The 18,471-nt window shown below is 44.3% G+C and overlaps 1 long non-coding RNA gene across 1 annotated transcript in view; it reads left to right on the plus strand.

Moving 5' to 3' along the window:
* LOC143781056 (uncharacterized) overlaps nt 1-14,340 on the plus strand; it is a 111,126-nt gene extending 96,786 nt beyond the window's left edge. Inside the window, exon 3 of the long non-coding RNA XR_013216520.1 lies at nt 13,794-14,340. This is a non-coding gene — a long non-coding RNA (uncharacterized LOC143781056). The remainder of the gene's footprint in view (nt 1-13,793) is intronic.
* The last annotated feature ends 4,131 nt before the right edge of the window (nt 14,341-18,471 follow it).

An 18,471-nucleotide genomic window follows, 5' to 3' on the forward strand; every position in this document is an offset into this window, starting at 1 on the left:
ACCAAGTTCAGTTTTTGTCCCCTTTTTGAATATTGGCACCACATTTGCTATACGCCAGTCCTGTGGTACAGACCCTGTTATTATGGACTCTTTAAAGATTAAAAATAATGGTCTATCAATGACTGTACTTAATTCCTGCAGTACTCGGGGGTGTATCCCATCCGGGCCCGGAGATTTGTCAATTTTAGTGATTTTTAGATGCCGCCGTACTCCCTGCTGGGTTAAGTAGTTGACACTTAATGGGGAATTTTTGTTATACTGATCATATTGTCTGCCATGGGATTTTCTTTTGTAAATACCGATGAAAAAAAGTCATTTAGCATATTGGCTTTTTCCTCATCCTCATCCACCATTTCACCAAGACTATTTTTAAGGGGGCCAACATTCTCATTTTTTAGTTTCTTACTATTTATGTAGTTAAAGAATATTTTGGGATTATTTTTACTCTCTCTGGCAATGAATCTCTCTGTATCAATTTTTGCTGCCTTGATTTGCTTTTTACAGAATTTATTTAATTATTTGTATTTATTTAATGCCTCGTCACTAGTATGTGGGTTCCAAGGCCTAATGGGGTGCATATGACTGACTATGCAGCAGGGCTGGCCTTTCTGCCAATGTGTAAAACAAAGGAGTGTGGGAGTACAAAATGCATATTGTGAAGTGGATTTTCATGGACCCATCCAGTATGTGGGTTCCAAGGCCTAATGGGGTGCATATGACTGACTATGCAGCAGGGCTGGCCTTTCTGCCAATGTGTAAAACAAAGGAGTACAGGAGTACAAAATACATATTGTGAAGTGGATTTTCATGGGCCCATCCAGTATGTGGGTTCAAAGGCTTATTGGGGTGCAAATGAATTGGTAGCAAGGCAGGCCTTGAATTCAATGCAACACTCTTTCAGGAGTCCCCCCTGGACATCTTATGAAAGGGGTATTGTGGTGCGTCGTAATTCTTGGCAGCCCATCCACTCACAGCATAGGCTACAACAGCTTAGGAGACCCACTGTTTCATAATGGCCCTTTAAGAAGATTAATGCCGCCGGATACACCAGAAAAAATAAGCTCTGTGACTTTAAGAGTTCCTCCTTCATAAATGAAACAAGATGGGTCTGCTTATGTGTCATATACCACATGGCCAGCTAGGGGTGTTAAATGTTACAATGACATTTCCCAGTGAATGCATTTGTAGTGGTAAAAAGCAATGTTACAGTTGAAAAATGCTTCAAAAACGCAGCATCTGAACTAAGCCTAAGTGGGAGAGGAAATTTTTGGTCTGGGGTTAAATATTTGGCCTTATAGGCAAGTCATTAACCTGCAAAGGATGTACCTTGACTTATTTCCAAACAAAACCCGTTTTGGTTTCGTTTTAATGTGCTTTTTTGTGGCATCGGGAAAAATGGCATGAATCTCGGACAAAAATTGATTAAAGTTGTGAACTAGGAGTCAGGAATGCTTCCAGGGGCGATCCCCATGATGTCCCTGTGCCATTTGAGCAGTGTTTCCATCATTTTCAGACGCTTTTAGACCTTAAAAGGACCCCCGGGTGGGATCGCGGTAAAAATACTCGGGTCTCCCATAGACTTACATTGGGCCGTTGTTCTGGCAGAGTACCCGAGTATTCCAATCTGCTCGACCCGAGCAAGGAGCACCCGAGCATTTTAGTGCTCGCTCATCACTAATATTAGACAAGAAATCACTGTTCAATCATCATTTTGTAAACAAAGAGCAAACAATAACTATCATAAAACTGTAGTATGCTAATGAATTTTGCCGTAAGCAAAATTGGCACATTAGCACTTGATTACATTTTTTTTATTTCAGCTTGTAACTGTATAGCCTTTACTATTACGTTCTAATATGCTTTTCATTGCTCAAGTTACATCATGTCCTACAAGAAGAAGTCACAGAAGTCTCATAAATTATAAAATCTACTTTAAAAAACATTCATGGCATGATGAGTAGCTAAAATGTTTTACTATGCATTGCCAGACACAATATTGATTTTCATTTATGTGTAATCTGAGCACATCATCTCGTAAGAAAAAATCTGACATGTCCTTTTTTGTTAATGTTGTTTCTTTATTAAACTGCTGTCTAAAATGAATGCAAAACAGTGACAAACATACATAATGAATGATGTAAACATACTAATACTGAACACAATGCTGTCAGTAACAACGTAACATGATAAATATAGGTACTATCAGAGGATCTGTAGATTGTAAGGGGTTGACAAACTTGTCTGCTTCCTCAGGTAGACACAGGAACCATTCTGCTGGTTTACTGGGGATGACATAAACCTTGGCAGGGTTCACCTGCAGTAATCCCGCACAGTCCTTTAGCTTCTCCAGGAGCTATGTGGGAGTTCCTGCTCTCCCAATACACAACACCACACTGACTCTCATGGCTAGGTATTTAACACTCATGTGAAGGTCACATGACCCTGACGTTACACAGGTTCTGGCAGGACTCTGCATGTGGAGATACAGTGGACCTCCGCCCACCCGCTCTATGAAGGTCCACTAAAACCAGCCCATAACATACATTCCTATTAACTCTCATCACTTAGTGTGATATCAGAAAGGGAATTCGAGAGGGAGTATACGTGGAAAGTGAAGTCTTGAAGTGCTTAAAACCACCTAGTCACCCTGGCGTTCTTACCCTTCTTCTCTCTCCGCCATCGCACAGGGGCATGGTCCGGTACTAACTTAAATCAACGACCTAGCAAATAGTACTTCAGGGTGTCTATGGCCCACTTTATAGCCAAGCACTCTTTCTCAACTATGGCATAGTTCTCCTCGCAAGCAGAGAGTTTTTGTCTCAGGTACAGGATGGGTTGTTTTTCTCCATTTATTTCCTGTGACAACCCAACCTCTGAAGCATCGGTCTGTATCACAAATTCTTTGCTAAAGTCTGGTGCAATCAGAACCAGGTGCTTACACGGAGCCTGTTCGAGTTCTTGAAGCGCCATCTTTGTGTCAGGAGTCCATTTCACCATCGTCGACTTAGTGCCCAGAAAGAGATCTGTTACCGGTGGGGCAATTATGGCAAACTTTGGGATTAAACGCCAGTAATACCCCACAACAGGGCTGCCACTAGGAACTTCGGGGCCCCATACTGGCAACATTTTCGGGGCCCCCTTGAAACTCTGCCCAGGCTCTACCACAGCTCCGCCTCCACATCTCAAACCTTCCACAGTCCCACCACCCCCTCTTGGAAAAACTCATCTTCTGCACCATGTCCTCACCAATCTGATATTAACAGTTCCCAGCAGACACCAGATCACATACATAGCTAGCAGATTTTGTTTTGTCTAAAGAATTTTTAAGCCATCACCATGAAAAGGTAGACTATTTTGGCCGGGCTCTACTCTAACCTATTAAACATTTCTTTATGTTTTCTATATTTTTAGTTATTTTTCTTTAAGGGAATGAGTCACATATATTTTTTAGAATGACCATTAATACCACATACAAGGGAAAAATACCATCACACCATGACCAAATGACATATTACTGCCACATAGTGACAGAATAATACCACATACAAGGAACAAATATCTCCATACTTTGACCAGATAACATATTACCATCACATAGTGACTAGATAATACCACATACAGGGAGAAATACCGCCACACCATGACCACATCACATACTGCCACCACATAGTGACCGAATACTACAATACTGATCATTAATTGAAAAAAAACACAGCACTAATGCCATTATACACAGGAGCTTTGTATATAATGTCAGTGTACAGGTAATACAGTGACAACGGTGACATTATACACAGGAGCTCTGTATATAGAGTAAGTGTACAGGTAATACAGTGATCACTGGTTACATTATACACAGGAGATCTGTATGTAGTGTCAGTGTACAGGTAATAAGGAGATCACCAGTGACATTATATACAGGAGCTCTGTATATAGTGTACAGTGAACAGGTAATAGAGTATATAGTGTCAGTGTACAGGTAACACACTGACTCACCAGTGATGTCTCTAGCTGAAGTTCTTCATCTTTGCTTTTCTTTTTCATGCAGCGCAGATTGCCATCATTTGTTCCAGCCAGGACTCCTCTCTGCATAAAATAACACATAGTTACCTAGAGGGCCACTTCCAGAGCACATTCCCCACTTTTCTCTTTCTTTTACACTACACATCTGAATACAGATGTGTACCCACCATTAATATATAATTAGTTATTATTAATCGACCACTGCATCCCCACCAACTATAATTAGCCATTTTCCCCATTTAATAAATATATACATTAATTAGCCCCTGTACTCTTTCCCCCAATTCATTACCAGTCACTGCATTCAACGCCCCCCACTAGGTACCTCCTGCTCCCCCAATTCATTATATTTACATGCCCCTTCTGCCCCAATTCATTGTCGTCTTCTCTCTCCCACCCCCACCCTCTATTCATTATCAACTGCTCTCCCCCCACGTTCAATACATCATTTACTCCCACCACTCCCAAAATTCATCAATATTTGCTCTCCTCCAGGGCCTCATTTGCTCTCCCCTTTCCCCACCTTCAATTCAATTGCTGTCCCCCGACCCTCAATTTATCATTTGCAGTCCGCTTCACTTCATCATTTTGCTGTCCTCCTCCCCCCTCACTTCATCATTTGTTGTCCTCCTCACCCCTCACTTCATCATGTGCAGTCCCCTACCGTTCAGGTGCAGTCCCCAGTCCCCTTCCTCACAACATCAATTGCAGCCCCTTCATCATTTGCAGCCCCCACTCCATCATCATTTACAGCCCCCTCCAACATGTGAAGATATCCCCTTTCATCATGTGCAGACCCCCCTTTATCATGTGCAGCACACCCTTTATCATGTGCAGTCCTCCTTTATTATGTGAAACCCCCTTTATCATGTGCAGCTCCCTATTCATGTGCAGTGCCCCTTTATCATGGACAGCCCCTTTATCATGTGCAGCCCCTTTATCATAAGCAGCCCCCATTCATGTGCAGTGCCCCTTTATCATGTACAGCCCCCTTTATCATGTGCAGCTCCCTTTATCATGTGCAGCCCCTTTATCATGTGCAACCCCTTTATCATTTGCAGCCCCTTTATCATGTGCAGTGCCCATTCACCATGTGCAGCCCTCCTTTATCATGTGCAGCCCTCCATTCATGTGCAGCACCCTTTATCATGTGCAGCCCCTTTATCATGTGCAGCCCCCCTTTATCATGTGCAGCCCTCCATTCATGTGCAGCTCCCCTTTAACTTGTGCAGCACCCTCTTTATCTTGTGCAGCGCCCATTCATGTACAGTGCCCCCTTCATCATGTCCAGTGCCCCTTCATCCCCTCCTCACCCACTTAATTCATTTTACATAAGAAAAAAAACGTTTTACATACTTACCTCATAAGAAATCCCCAGCAGGCGCAGCTACACTTCTGGTCAGTGTCTGTAATAATTATAGGGGATAACTCAGGAGACTCTTTGCATGGAACAAGACAACTACAGGACACAGTTTTATAAGTGGCAAAGTCTATATTATCACACGGTGATTCAAACAGGTGCAGAGAGAAACTCAAGTCCACAACACTTGGTGCAAATAATAAACGCAGCTTAGCAGTCTATAGGAAACTTCAGAGCAAAATGCCATCAAGCAGAAAGTCTATGAAGCACAGTTATTCTTGTGGATACTTGACAAGAATAAATCCTTGTCTTAGTCCAGGCACAGATAGATATGCTTATAGGCAGTTCAAATCATATCTTAGCTCAACCAGGGAGGCCTGGTTAATAGTCTCAGGTTAATGCAAAGCAGCAGCAGCTTACATGTCCAGCAAATGCAGGTGGAAGTAAACACGAGCAGCAGATGAAGGAGGATTACTGGAAACTTGTGTATGCAGCAGGAACTCAGAGCAGAGTAGCAGGATCACCACACAGGTTCACAGGAGCAAGTGTATAGCCAGGGAGTAATCAGAGATCAGGAGCTGGATGCAAGGCAGAATACTTTAGCACAGACTGAAGCCTGGGGTGGAGTTTTATAGCAGGAAGACACAGTGCACATGAGACCAAAGACGCCATTTTGGAAAAGGGCAGTAATGCACAAAAGGTAAAAAATGTTCAGAGTCCTGACATTACTCCCTCCTTAGAAGCGGCCTCAGGACGATCCTGGACCTGGTTTCTCAGGGAATCTCTGATGAAAACGAGAAATCTTCTGTTGGGCATTGATGTTTTCCACAGGTTCCCAAGAGTCTTCCTCAGGGGGAAATCCCTGCCATCTTATCAGATATTGGAGCCGATTCCTGCGAATCCTGGAATCAATAATTTCCTCCACCACAAATTGTTCTTGCCCATCAATCACCACAGGCTGCGGAGGTGGCACAACACGTCCCTGGAAGGTACTAGGAGATACAGGCTTTAGTAAAGATACATGAAAAACTGGGTGTACCTTCATTGTCCTAGGCAGCTTCAGTCGGCAGGCCACAGAGCTCACAATACCGTTGATCTTGAAAGGGCCAATGAATTTCTGTCCAAGTCTTTGTGAAGGAACATTTAACTTCAGATTCTTATTTGCTAACCACACGGAATCTCCTACCTTGAACATGGGTGCAGGTTTACGGAATCTATCAGCCGATCTCTTATAACGTTCTTGAGCTGTGGTCAGGGATTCCTTTAGAACATCCAGATTTTGTCTCATCGCCGTCAGCCTTTCCTCCACTGCCGGAACCGGAGAATTAATTGGAGACCTAGGTAAAATACACGGATGATAACCCAGATTGGCAAAGAAAGGTGTAAATTTAGTGGAGGCGCTCTGAGAATTATTATATGAAAATTCAGCTAACAGCAACAACTCCAACCAATCATCCTGGAGATGGCTGACATAGCATCTTAGATATTGTTCCAACGTCTGGCTGGTACGCTCAGTCTGACCATTTGTCTGGGGATGGTAAGCAGAAGAGAGACAGACATTAATATTGAGTGCGGAGCAAAACCCCTTCCAGAATCTTGAAGTGAACTGTACTCCACGGTCAGAGATTATCTCATCCGGGATCTGTGGAAGCGCATGTAGCGCGAAACAGCTGTCATCCTTAGACACCATGTTCTCCCTGTCCATGTCCATGTCCAAATAAAGTGGTAGATAGCGTGTGCACTACTGATCGAATGGTGCTCAGATAGGCTCCCACACCTTAATCCAAATAACGAAAGAACCTAGCACTCAACTTTATGCTTAAGTGAAATTTTATTGTAGTACCCAATAAACGTTTTGGTCCACCATACGGACCTTCCTCAGTTACTACAGGTGAGAAACAAATACACCAAACAAAATAATATAACAAAGACCAACAAAAGTATATACATAATGTGATAAATGTATATCAAGAAATAGTACAGCATCAATAAAATAACAGGTCCAATGAATAAGCGAAATAGACATACAACTAGAATGTCATGCTGAAGAGGACCATACGACATATAGAGGCACTCTCTGTCCACTAAGTGAGAAAATAGGTGGTGAGATTATGTGACACATACTGTAATAGACTGAAGCTCGGGCATAGGAGACAGTAATGTCTCAGGGCACATATACATACAGCGTCTATGGGTCACAGGAAAAATTATGTTAAAGGGTGATAATGGTGCTAAGATAGGAAGGGATGCCAGAGAAGGCGTACCTTATCTGAGCGATGGACCGCTGTAAATACTGGGGATAGGAAAAAGGTAAGGAGTGAGCATTATAATGGAGGGAACAGTACACATGAGGTATGTGACCGAGCTTAGTGGGTGTTACCTGGTAGAGACCTGGCGTGATGTGCCGCTGTCAGATGCGGTATCCACCGCTGGTCTGATCTGTGGCTGTGTGGACTGCCGATAAATAAGCCAGGGGAGTGACCGTGCAGGCGTTGTTAGCCAATGCACGGTGTGCGCCCGTAGACCCGGAAGTGATGTCACCGGACATGTGATAGTCCGGCTTGTCAGTGTGCGGCTATGTGTACAACATAATAGTGTGCCGGCGGAAATGACGCAACTGGGTATAACTACCCCAAAGGAAACATGCAGCGGTGAGAAACGTTCCACTATAGAGAAATGAGAACAAAGATCCACTAGAGGATAAACAAAGGGGCGGTGCCTAGCGGAGATCCGGAGAGTGGTGGAAAGACTCCGTGGTGTATGCTGTTATTCAGTGCTGGATTCGGCCGTGCAGTTCTAGGCATAGTGAGAAACAGGACTTGATCCAGTGCGTTCGGTGTCTATGCAGGAAGACGGTGGTAAAGTGACTTCAGTATAGTCGGCTCTATCAATAGAGAAAAAGGAGTTACAAATGTGACGCACAGATACAACCAAAGGATAATAGAAAGCCACCTGTGAGAACAAATGTACAACTTACATGATATCATGGTATAGATGTTAAATAGAACAAATAGTATTTTATAGAATGTAAGGTCATAAACAAGCAACACAGGGGTCAAATAAACAGCACTGGGTATATATGGTCACTAAACATACCTTTGAAAATACATGATAACCACAATGTCGGCGGAAAAGGAGAACAATGGGGAAATATTCAGATTTATGATAAGGCACATAGACAGCATGAACTATGATATGAGTCATTCAAATTTGTTAATAGTGAGGATTGAAGGTTATCAGGTGGTGTGGAACAATGGGTATAATCTGATGACAAAACTATTTAAATGAGTACTCAGAGGAATGATGCCAGATCATAATCTCTGTTGAGACCCAATGGGTGGAGGGTCTCCCAAGTGTGGATCCAGAAGGCCTCCCTACGCTTTAAGTGGGCAACCCGATCGCCACCTCGTCTAATTGGGAGAATGTGCTCAATGACCTGAAATTTTAGTTGTGAAATATTATGACCTTGAGTGTTAAAGTGTGACGGGATGGGCAGTAAGAGATGGTTGCAGCGAACCGTGGACTTGTGCTTTGAAATCCTATCGCGTATAGGTTGTGTGGTTTTGCCCACGTATAATAGGCCGCATGGGCATTTGATCAAGTATATGACCCATGATGAAGCACAAGTGAAATAGTCAGGGATACGAAATGTTTTACCTGAACGAGGATGATGAAAAAAAGAGCCCTTGAGGACATTATGACATTGTGAGCAATTGAGGCAGGGAAACGTTCCTGTACGGGGAGTTTGTAGGAAACGTTGCCGTGGGGACGATTTGTTTGATCCCATATCGGCCTTTACCAATGAATCTTTCAGGTTCAGGGGGCGCTTAAAGCATGGAAGAAATGGGTTTTGGAATTCCAGGACATTAGGGTGGGCACTTGCCAGTAGGTACCAGTGTCTACGTATAGACCTATGTAAGATGTAAGCAAACGGATGGTAGGAGTGTATGAATGGGATCCGATTTGTGGCTCTATTGGGTCGTGGAGGCGAAGGTGAGGCAGCCTCTTGAAGAATGGATGATGGATATCCACGTTGAGTGAATTTAGTGGCCATTTCTTGTAAACGGAGGGGCCGCAGTTCTGAGTCAGACACGATTTTTGAGACCCGATGGAATTGAGATTTGGGTACCGATCTCTTAGTAGCAGGAGGGTGGAAACTCGTGAAATGTAACAAACTGTTACGATCGGTACTTTTTGTGTAGAAGTCAGTAGAAATGGAGCCATCCGGCTGAAGAATCACCATTGTGTCAAGGAAATTAATTTTGTTGGGATCGTGGGACATGGTAAAAGAGATGCCCAGCCAGGCTGTATTAAGCCAATCGAAGAAAGACGCGAGGGCTTCCAACGTGCCCCCCCATATGCAGAAGACATCATCTATGTAACGTCTCCAAAGGAGCACGTTACTACAGAATAGAGAGTGAGAGTATATCTTACTCTCCTCGAAATCAGATATGTAGCAGTTTGCATAGGGGGCGCTACGTTGGAGCCCATCGCGGTGCCACGGATCTGTAGGTAGAAGTCGTCCTGGAACATGAAATGGTTGCGGGTAAGGATAATGGTTAACAGTTCTACACATAGACCGACCTGATCGGTTTGTAAGCCAGAATGAGTGAGAAGTTTATGTACAGAAGTAATGCCTTCAATATGTGGGATTGAAGTGTAAAGATCTTTTACATCCATAGTCACCAGTACAGAATGTGGAGGGATATGTCCTAGTTCTTTCAGAATATTAAGAAAAGCCCCTGTGTCCAAAATGTATGATTTAGATGTCCGTATCAATGGGGTTAAGATTTTTTCGAGATACACCGCCAGAGGGGAGAGTATGGAGTCAGTGGAGGCTACTATCGGCCTCCCTGGTGGTTTCTCCAGATTTTTGTGAATCTTGGGAATAGTGTAAAAAACAGGGATCACCAGATGGGGGTTGGTAAGAAATTCGCATGTTTTGGTATCAAGGACCCCTAACTGTGTATATTTCAGAAGGGTATCTGAAATGATTTGTCGAATGGTGGCCGTGGGGTCCCTTTGTAATTTAACATAGATGGTGGTGTTGTCCAACTGGCGTCTGATCTCATGAAGGTAATCCGTCTTATTCATTATCACCAGGGCACCCCCTTTATCAGCCGGTTTAATAACCAGGCTGTTGTCGTCCTGTAGGCCTTGGAGGGCCTGACGTTCAGTGACAGAGAGATTGGGGGGATAAAACAATCTACCCCTACTGATGTCCTCATGCAGTGTTCTAAATGAGTTTTGTACAAAACCTATAAAGGTTTCCATGGCATGTGAGCCATGTGGGGGTCTGAAGTGGCTCTTCGTGCGGAGCCCCAAACTACGTGAGGAAAGGGCACACCCTGAGGGCTCGGTTTGGGATTGTACCGGGGCTGAATCTGGTTGAGTAGAGAAATAAGCCTTAAGTCTAAGAGAACGAAAGAATCGTTGGAGGTCCATTTCAAGGTCAAAGGTATGGCAGTGATAGGAAGGGCAAAATGATAGTCCCTTTTGCAATATCCTGTATTCAGCCACCCCCAGTGATCTGTCCGAGATGTTTATCACCAACGGGTTAGTACCTGTGATCTCGTTATTCTCACATGGTCCAAGTCTCTTCCTGTGTCCGTGGCCGCGCCTCGTTGTCTTCTTCGCGGATGGCGTTGTCGTTGGCCTAAAAAACGAGGAGGGATGGCTGAAGAAGTACCTCGTTCTTGTTCCGAGCCCGATGTCGAGTAGTCGAGGGAGGAACGAGGAGCCTGGCGTGATGAATTTTGTCGATTGAAGTTGTCCTGCCATCTGTATACCTGTTGTCGTTCGTAATCCTCTGTGTCTCTGTTGAATTTAATGCGTTTCCTTTCATCCGTCTCCCGTCGGTGTTTCTCAATGTTCTTAGATATCTGTTCTCTAAGGGCTGTAATTTCCTCCAGTGGACCGGATGCAGACAACTGTGCCTCAATGGACTTGATGGACTCGGTGCTTGTTGTTATCGTCTTCTGCAGGTGCTCGATTGTCAAGGTGATAATGTCAAAAGAACATTTATTAAGTATCTGTTCATATTTAATGCAATAATCAGAGGAGTCCCGAAAGAGTGTGGGACGAAGTGGTACACGCAGACCCCTAGGGATCCGCTGTGCTCGGAGATACTCAGTAAGTGTGGCACAGTGAAGTTCAATGTTCGTAAAGTGGCGGAGCTCACGTTCCAAGTCCCTTCCCCGTGTCTCCCTCGGTGGGATTTTTAGAAAATCACTATTGAAAGTGGAGCGTGCCAAAATACTCGAAGTCTTTTCTGCATTATAAGAGAAAGTCGTCATGACCCGTCAGTGTGCTCCACGTAGGGGAAACAATGCTAGTGGTAGATAGTGTGTGCACTACTGATCGAATGGTGCTCAGGTAGGCTCCCACACCTTAATCAAAATAACGAAAGAACCTAGCACTCAACTTTATGCTTAAGTGAAATTTTATTGTAGTACCCAATAAACGTTTCGGTCCACCATACGGACCTTCCTCAGTTACTACAGGTGAAAAACAAATACACCAAACAAAATAATATAACAAAGACCAACAAAAGTATATACATAATGTGATAAACTTATATCAAGAAATAGTACAGCATCAATAAAATAACAGGTCCAATGAATAAGCGAAATAGACATACAATTAGAATGTCATGCTGAAGAGGACCATACGACATATAGAGGCACTTTCTGTCCACTAAGTGAGAAAATAGGTGGTGAGATTATGTGACACATACCGTACTAGACTGAAGCTCGGGCATAGGAGACAGTAATGTCTCAGGGCACATATACATACAGCGTCTATGGGTCACAGGAAAAATTATGTTAAAGGGTGATAATGGTGCTAAGATAGGAAGGGATGCCAGAGAAGGCGTACCTTATCTGAGCGCTGGACCGATGTAAATACTGGGGATAGGAAAAAGGTAAGGAGTGAGCATTATAATGGAGGGAACAGTACACATGAGGTATGTGACCGAGCTTAGTGGGTGTTATCTGGTAGAGACCTGGCGTGATGTGCCGCTGTCAGACGCGGTATCCACCGCTGGTCTGATCTGTGGCTGTGTGGACCGCCGATAAATAAGCCAGGGGAGTGACCGTGCAGGCGTTCTTAGCCAATGCATGGTGTGCGCCCGTAGACCCGGAAGTGACGTCACCGGACATGTCATAGTCCGGCTTGTCAGTGTGCGGCTATGTGTACCACATAATAGTGTGCCGGCGGAAATGACGCAACTGGGTGTAACTACCCCTAAGGAAACATGCAGCGGTGAGAAACGTTCCACCTGCCTCACCAGGCTGCCTCACCTTCGCCTCCACGACCCAATAGAGCCACAAATCGTATCCCATTCATACACTCCTACCATCCGTTTGCTTACATCTTACATAAGTCTATACGTAGAAACTGGCACCTACTGGCAAGTGCCCACCCTAATGTCCTGGAATTCCAAAACCCATTTCTTCCATGCTTTAAGCGCCCCCCGAACCTGAAAGATTCATTGGTAAAGGCCGATATGGGATCAAACAAATCGTCCCCACGGCAACGTTTCCTACAAACTCCCCGTACAGGAACGTTTCCCTGCCTCAGTTGCTCACAATGTCATAATGTCCTCAAGGGCTCTTCTTTTCAACATCCTCGTTCAGGTAAAACATTTCGTATCCCTGACTATTTCACTTGTGCTTCATCATGGGTCATATACTTGATCAAATGCCCATGCGGCCTATTATACGTGGGCGAAACCACACAACCTATACGCGATAGGATTTCTAAGCACAAGTCCACGGTTCACTGCAACCATCTCTTACTGCCCATCCCGTCACACTTTAACACTCAAGGTCATAATATTTCACAACTAAAATTTCAGGTCATTGAGCACATTCCCCCAATGAGACGAGGTGGCGATCGGGTTGCCCGCTTAAAGCGTAGGGAGGCCTTCTGGATCCACACTTTGGAGACCCTCCACCCATTGGGTATCAACAGAGATTATGATCTGGCATCATTCCTCTGAGTACTCATTTAAATAGTTTTGTCATCAGATTATACCCATTGTTCCACACCACCTGATAACCTTCAATCCTCACTATTAACAAATTTGAATGACTCATATCATAGTTCATGCTGTCTATGTGCCTTATCATAAATCTGAATATTTCCCCATTGTTCTCCTTTTCCGCTGACATTGTGGTTATCATGTATTTTCAAAGGTATGTTTAGTGACCATATATACCCAGTGCTGTTTATTTGACCCCTGTGTTGCTTGTTTATGACCTTACATTCTATAAAATACTATTTGTTCTATTTAACATCTATACCATGATATCATGTAAGTTGTACATTTGTTCTCACAGGTGGCTTTCTATTATCCTTTGGTTGTATCTGTGCGTCACATTTGTAACTCCTTTTTCTCTATTGATAGAGCCGACTATACTGAAGTCACTTTACCACCGTCTTCCTGCAAAGACACCGAACGCACAGGATCAAGTCCTGTTTTTCACTATGCCTAGAACTGCACGGCCGAATCCAGCACTGAATAACAGCATACACCACGGAGTCTTTCCACCACTCTCCGGATCTCCGCTAGGCACCGCCCCTTTGTTTATCATCTAGTGGATCTTTGTTCTCATTTCTCTATAGTGGAACGTTTCTCACCGCTGCATGTTTCCTTAGGGGTAGTTACACCCAGTTGCGTCATTTCCGCCGGCACACTATTATGTGGTACACATAGACGCACACTGAAAAGCCGGACTATCACATGTCCGGTGACGTCACTTCCGGGTCTACGGGCGCACACCGTGCATTGGCTAACAACGCCTGCACGGTCACTCCCCTGGCTTATTCATCGGCGGTCCACACAGCCACAGATCAGACCAGCGGTGGATACCGCGTCTGACAGCGGCACATCACGCCAGGTCTCTACCAGGTAACACCCACTAAGCTCGGTCACATACCTCATGTGTACTGTTCCCTCCATTATAATGCTCACTCCTTACCTTTTTCCTATCCCCAGTATTTACATCGGTCCAGCGCTCAGATAAGGTACGCCTTCTCCGGCATCCCTTCCTATCTTAGCACCATTATCACCCTTTAACATAATTTTTCCTGTGACCCATAGACGCTGTATGTATATGTGCCCTGAGACATTACTGTCTCCTATGCCCGAGCTTCAGTCTAGTACGGTATGTGTCACATAATCTCACCACCTATTTTCTCACTTAGTGGACAGAGAGTGCCTCTATATGTCGTATGGTCCTCTTCAGCATGACATTCTAGTTGTATGTCTATTTCGCTTATTCATTGGACCTGTTATTTTATTGATGCTGTACTATTTCTTGATATACGTTTATCACATTATGTATATACTTTTGTTGGTCTTTGTTATATTATTTTGTTTGGTGTATTTGTTTCTCACCTGTAGTAACTGAGGAAGGTCCGTATGGTGGACCGAAACGTTTATTGGGTACTACAATAAAATTTCACTTAAGCATAAAGTTGAGTGCTAGGTTCTTTCGTTACATGTCCAAATAAAGACATTTTACAGCATCGGGTTTGGTGAGTGCTGACCACTTTTTTTCTTTTGTTTTTGCATTATCTCATCCGGAACCCCATGCAACCGAAAGATATTCTGTATAACCAAGTTCACTGTATCTTTAGCTGAGGGGAGGCCGGTGCACGGAACAAAATGAGCAGCTTTAGTCAGACGATCAACTACCACCATGATTGTATTCATGCCCCCTGATGCAGGCAGCTCCACAATAAAGTCCATTGATATAGACCCCCAAGGGCGGGACGGAACAGGTAATGGTTGTAGAAGACCCGTAGATGCCACATGAGGAGTCTTGTAACAGGCACATACCTCACAAGAGAGAACATAGTCCTTGGTATCCTTCAGGCAAGTTGGCCACCAGAAGAATCGGCTCAGGAACTCTTGTGTCTTCTGTACCCCCCTGTGACCAGCCAACTTGGAGTCATGTACCAACTTGAGGATCTGCAGACGGACGACCTCCGGGACGTAGATACGTCAATCTCTGAACCACATGCCACCCTTAAAGACAAGATTAATATCCACAGGTGGGTTGGCCAGAAATACATCACCTTCATAGGCCTCCCTGCACTCCTTCCACAAGTCCTGATCGTGGATAACTCCGATGAAATTGGCATTAGAAAGAATGGTCTTGGACGGGGCTCCAGGTACGGAATCCGCAGCATGGATTCAGGATAAAGCATCAGCCTTCCCATTACAAGAACATGGACGGTACGAGATAACAAAGTTAAATTGATTTAAAAATATGTTCCAACGAGCCTGATGAGGAGGAAGACATCTAGCGGATCTAAGGAACTCTAGATTGCGATGGTCAGTTAGCACTATGATCTGTTGTGCAGCTCCTTGCAGATGATGCCTCCATTCCTTGAAAGCCGCAATAATAGACAGCAATTCCTTGTCTCCCACGTCGTAATTCTTCTATGCTGAGGTTAGTCTACAGGAAAAGAAAGCACAAGGATGTAGCAGACCCTTCTCTCCAGTTCTTTGGGAGAGAATAGCCCCCAAAGCATTATCAGAAGCGTCCACCTCCACAATGAAAGGAAGAGTTGGATCTGGGTGTATCAACAACGGTGCTGATGTGAAACAGATCTTAACCCCCTCGTGCCATGCGCCGTACAAGTACGGCGCTGCCGGCACTGCATTAGTGCCAGCCGCAGTACTAGTACGGCGCATCGATCACCGCGGTCTCGCGCTGAGAGCCGCGGTGATCGGGTGCGGGTGTCAGCTGTATATGGCAGCTGACACCCCGCAGCAATGCCCATGATCGGCGCTATCGCCGATTGCGGGCATTTAACCCCTCTGATGCCGCTGTCAATAGTGACAGCGGCATAGAGGGGGATCGCGCAGGGACGGGGGCTCCCTGCGCTCTCCCACCGGAGCGACGCGATGAGATCGCGCTGCTCCGGTGACCTGGAAGGAGTCCCTGGATCCAAGATGGCCGCGGGACTCCTTCCGGGTCATTTACTGACCTGGCTTGCCGGCGCCTGCAAGAGCAGCTGAGAGCAGGCGCCGGCAAGCCTCTGCTCTTGTGTGTGAGATCGGTGATCTGACAGAGTGCTGTGCACACTGTCAGATCACCGATCTGTGATGTCCCCCCCTGGGACAAAGTAAAAAAGTAAAAAAAAAAAATGTCCACATGTGTAAAAAAAAAGAAAAAAAAATCCTAAATAAAGAAAAAAATATATACATATATATTCCCATAAATACATTTCTTTATCTAAATTTAAAAAAATCACACAATAAAAGTACACATATTTAGTATCGCCGCGTCCGTAACGATCCCACCTATAAAACTTTATCACTAGTTAACCCCTTCAGTGAACACCGTAGAAAAATAAAATAAAAAAAAAAAAAAACGAGACAAAAAAAAACGCTTTATTCTCATACCGCCAAACAAAAAGTGGAATAACACACGATCAAAAAGACGGATATAAATAACCATGGTACCGCTCAAAACGTCATCTTGTCCCGCAAAAAAAAAGCTGCCATACAGCATCATCAGCAGAAAAATAAAAAAGTTATAGCTCTCAGAATAAAGAGATGCAAAAACAATTATTTTTTTATATAAAATAGTTTTTATTGTGTAAAAGCTCCAAAACATAAAAAAATTACATAAATGAGGTATCGCTGTAATCGTACTGACCTGAAGAATAAAACGGCTTTATCAATTTTACCAGACGTGGAATGGTATAAACGCCCCCCCTAAAAGAATTTCAGGAATTGCTGGTTTTTGTTCATTCCGCCTCCCAAAAATCAGAATAAAAAGCGATCAAAAAATGTCATGTGCCCGAAAATGGTACCAATAAAAACGTCAACTCATCCCGCAAAGTACAAGATCTCACATGACTCTGTGGGCCAAAATATGGATAAATTATAGCTCTCAAAATGTGGTGATGCAAAAACTATTTTTTGCAATAAAAAGCGTCTTTTAGTGTGTGATGGCTGCCAACTAAAAAATCCGCCCAAAAAACGCTATAAAAGTAAATCAAATCCCCCTTCATCACCCCCTTAGTTAGGGAAAAATAATAAAATTTTAAAAAATATATTTATTTCCATTTTCCCGTTAGGCTACTTTCACACTAGCGTCGGTACGGACGTACCAACGCATACTGTGCAAGCGCCGCACAACGGGGGCAGCGGATGCTGTTTTTCCACGCATCCGCTGCCCCATTGTGAGGTGCGGGGAGGTGGGGGCGGAGTTCCAGCCGCGCATGCGCGGTCGGAAATGGTGGACCGTCGGCACAAAAAAAGTTTCATTAGGTATTGCACCTGTGCATTTGCTATTTTATTTGGGTCCGCTGCACCCTGCTTGTGCATTTGTATTGAGGCCTATTCAGACAGGTAAGCATCTCTGCCTGTTTTTGGTGTGTTTTCTTGAATTGTTCCTTTTTTGGTGTTTTTCATGTTAGTGTAGGACTGGCAAAAAGTAAGGACCCCTGACGTGGGTTGCCAGCTTCCATATTATGGCCAGAATATCAACCAATACCTTACATATATTTATATGTTTTGTTTTGCACGTATATTTTTTTGCAGGGTGCAGTTGGGCCCAAATGGTTCTGTATACTGTGGCCTCTGTTCACACAGGATGCATTTTAGCACGGGGCAGCCCGCCATGGGGCGTCATTAATAGGCTGGAGCCAGATGCTTGCATTCCTTGTGTGAACACGCCACATACAGTTTTTATCTTAGTGCATTGGTGTACCACACGGCCAATCCCTGATTGAAGGCTGGCTGTTTCATTAGGTATTGCACCTGTGCATTTGCTATTTTATTTGGGTCCGCTGCACCCTGCTTGTGCATTTGTATTGAGGCCTATTCAGACAGGTAAGCATCTCTGCCTGTTTTTGGTGTGTTTTCTTGAATTGTTCCTTTTTTGGTGTTTTTCATGTAACTTTTTTGCTGCCGGCGGTCCGCCACAACATGACGCAACCGTCGCACGACGGTGGCGACGTGTGTCAATATGTCGCAATGCGTCGCTAATGTTAGTCTATGGGGAAAAAACGCATCCTGCAGATGACTTTGCAGGGTGCGTTTTTTCGCCAAAACGACGCAT

This window comes from Ranitomeya variabilis, chromosome 6, assembly GCF_051348905.1.
Source record: "Ranitomeya variabilis isolate aRanVar5 chromosome 6, aRanVar5.hap1, whole genome shotgun sequence".
NCBI classification, from domain to species: domain Eukaryota; kingdom Metazoa; phylum Chordata; class Amphibia; order Anura; family Dendrobatidae; genus Ranitomeya; species Ranitomeya variabilis.